The sequence below is a fragment of the Otolemur garnettii genome, unplaced genomic scaffold, assembly GCF_000181295.1.
Source record: "Otolemur garnettii isolate 467f Iridium unplaced genomic scaffold, OtoGar3 scaffold00112, whole genome shotgun sequence".
NCBI classification, from domain to species: Eukaryota; Metazoa; Chordata; class Mammalia; order Primates; family Galagidae; genus Otolemur; species Otolemur garnettii.
This window is the reverse complement of record NW_003852507.1, coordinates 1,401,575-1,404,730: the sequence shown is the minus strand read 5'-3', so window position 1 is coordinate 1,404,730 and position 3,156 is coordinate 1,401,575. Positions and strand designations below refer to the sequence as shown.

At 46.7% G+C, this 3,156-nt stretch overlaps 1 protein-coding gene across 1 annotated transcript in view; it reads right to left on the bottom strand.

The window, feature by feature from the left end:
• Positions 1-2,637, bottom strand: part of FAM222B (family with sequence similarity 222 member B) — an 81,387-nt gene extending 78,750 nt beyond the window's left edge. Inside the window, exon 1 of the mRNA XM_023517530.1 lies at positions 2,520-2,637. The gene's annotated coding sequence lies outside the window, so the exon portion shown is untranslated. The remainder of the gene's footprint in view (positions 1-2,519) is intronic.
• Positions 2,638-3,156: the final 519 nt, after the last annotated feature.

Sequence of the window (3,156 nt, the reverse complement as noted above, 5' to 3'; positions counted from 1 at the left end):
AAAATAGAAAAATTAGTTGGGCATTGTGGTGGGCATGTAGTCTCAGCTATTCAGTAGGCTGAGGAAGAAGGATCCCTTGAGCCCAGAGGTTTAAGTGAGATTGCTGTGAGCTGTGACGCAACAGCACTGTACTGAGGACAACATAGAGAGACTCTGTTAAAAAAAAAAAAAAAAAAAAAAAAAGACAAAAGAAACAAATATTGTTTCCAAGCAAGTATTCTCAGTATAAAAGAGAGGGATAAAAACACAATAATTTAGTTTTTAAATAGAACATTTAAAAAGATATTCTAAGGCATGACATGCTTAGGAAAAAATGATTCATTTAATCAGAATAAAAATGAGCTTATCAACCTTATTCCTCTTGCTTTTTTTTTTAGTCCCTGCTATGTCAGGGATTCAGGGGAAGTCCTTACATCCTTAAAGTTCATCTCCCACATAAGAAAGTCTTCTCACACAAAAGACAATCAAAATGCTGGCCAATCCCTTTCTTTCTCCCAGGGGAAGTCCTCATTTGGTAACTGTCATCTAATACATAAAAGCAACCACATATAAGAAAGAGAATAAGAGAGAATGACAGGAAATTCTCATCACAGCTGAACAAACCGCTATTATTTTAACTTAACACAGGTGGCAATTATGAACATGGCTGAACTAATGGAAATTTCCAATAGAGGAAAAAAATGATTACCAACACTAAAAATAAATGTCCAATTATTAAAAATAAGATGGCTGGGCCAGCCAGGTGCAGTGGCTCAAGCCTGTAATCCCAGCACTTGGGAAGCCAAAGCAGGTGGATTGTCCGAGCTCACAGGTTCAAGACCAACCTGAACCAGAGCGAGACCCTATCTCTAAAAAAAAATAGCCGGGCATTGTGGCAGGCACCTGTAGTCCCAGCTACTTGGGAGGCTGAGACAAGAGAATTGCCTGAGCCCAAGAGTTTGAGGTTGCCGTGAGCTATGACTCTACCACACTTTACCAAGGGTGACAAAGTGAGGCTTTATCTCAAAAAAAAAAAGGATAGCTGATGTCGGAGGCAGTGGATCACACCTGTAATCCCAGCACTCTGGGAGGCCGAGGCGGGTGGATTGTCTGAGCTTACAGGTTTGAGACCAGCCTAAGCCAAAGTGAGACCCTGGGCATTGTGGCAGGTGCCTGTAGTCCCAGCTACTTGGGAGACTGAGGCAAGAGGATCACTTCAGTCCAAGAGTTTGAGGTTGCTGTGAGCTATGACGCCATGATACTCTACCAAGAGCAACAAACTGGGGCTCTGTCTCAAAAATAAATAAATAAATAAATAACAAATTGGAGCTTCCAGAGAGTTGAACACTTGGGAGTTCCTAGAAGATGGCTCCTCCTGGGGATGCCAGAGAAGCTTCTTGCCCCATATATTAAATACACAAATAAATAAAAATAACAAATATATATCTGCACACTTCTCACTGGGCAGCCCTCTCAGCATGCCTCTAACTAGTTTTCTCAACTTTTAATAAAGTACCTTAGTGACGACTATGTTACAAAGGAACCTTAATGATCTATATTCAGAAAGCATCTAACAGATCGGCCCTCCATTCTCCATTCCCTTGCTCTTGGGCGAGGAGCTGCACACCATTTGTAAAAACACCGTAGAGTATGATATTTTTCCTAAACAAATCTAATGGCTAATTTGTCACATTACAGAACAAACAGCTATTTCTGCACATGATCTGCTGTGCTACGTAGAAAGCACATATGTGTCTTTTGGGGTTTTATAAGCAATATGCTTTGCCTTGACGGAGAAATCAGTCATTCCATTAATAACAGTAGAGTCCTAAATCGAGTAATATTGATGGCAATATATTTACATTGACATAGTACCTACAATTTACAAATTTCATAAGCAATCTCAATCACATACATGACGTTTCCAATAGTCAGTCTGAAGCACATCTTCCTGAGGTTCAGAAAGGTTAAGTAGGACCTCCCCAAGGTTACTTATCAGCTTTATCAGTGGTTGACTTGGTTTTGAGCCTGACTCTAAGCCCCCAGTTCTTCTCCGTAGACCCCTCTCAGATTTAAACAGAGAGCTCTCGACTCCTATCCTCTACCCACAGCAGCCTATTACTCCGGATGACCGACCCTCCCTGCCTGGTTCAGAGTTGACTCCTTCAGCTCCAGCAGGGCTTTCATCCTCCACTACCCTCCCCCCGCAATCATTCTCAGAAAGAAGCGGAAAAGGAGAGACGACCAAAAGCTCTTGGGGGAAGGGATGATGACAAATGGGGGAGCGCGGGACTGGACCTGCCGTGGGATCTTTCATTCCACAGCGCGCAATCCTTTCACTCTACCAAGCTGTCCAGCTCTGAAGCAGACAATTTGGCCACCGCTTCCCCAAATTCTCCCATCAGCACCACAAACTACCCCCCCCACGCCCCTCCACCTCAGACATGCAAAGCGCCCCCCGAAAAAAGTCATGTTATCCCTCCGCCAGTACCCTCCTTCCTTCCTCCCCTGCTGCCCACTCCCCTTCCACCACCACTCACTGTCGGTGACTGGGCCCGGACCTCATGGCTGCTCCGTTGCTGCCTGCCGCCACCACTGCTCCACGCCCCGGCCCCTCAGTCACCTCCGCAGCCGTCGGGACTCGCCGGAGCCACTCCTGCGCCTGCGCAGCCTGGAGCGCTGGGGCCCTTTCGGACCGTACGCGCCTGCGCAGCTCCTCCCGGGGGGCGTCTTCCTCAGTGCCTGACGGCCAGGATGCCGGGGTCACAGGTGGACATGGGCGCTGGCCTTCAGGACCTGGTAGGGTTAGAGAATTTGGCGGCTGCCCCTGGTTTTGAAGCCTCTGGAGTACCTTGCCTAGGTTACTAAACCCTTGGGCTGCGGTTCCCCTAAGGGACCATAGACTTGACACTGCTAGGATTCTGGATCCTGCTTGCATTTAAAGGTCTGAATTCAGGGGCTCTGAGGTGACAACTGATAGTAAATTTGGATTTCTTTCAAGAAGATAATCACGTCTAAAATGCACTGATGGTAATTATATAAGAGGCAACTCTCCGCTTGGCGCCTGTGGCTCAGGTGGCTAAGGCGCCAGCCACATACACCTAAGGTGGCGGTTCGAATCCAGCCCGGGCCCGCCAAACAACAGTGATGGCTGCAACTAAAAAATAGCCAGGCGTT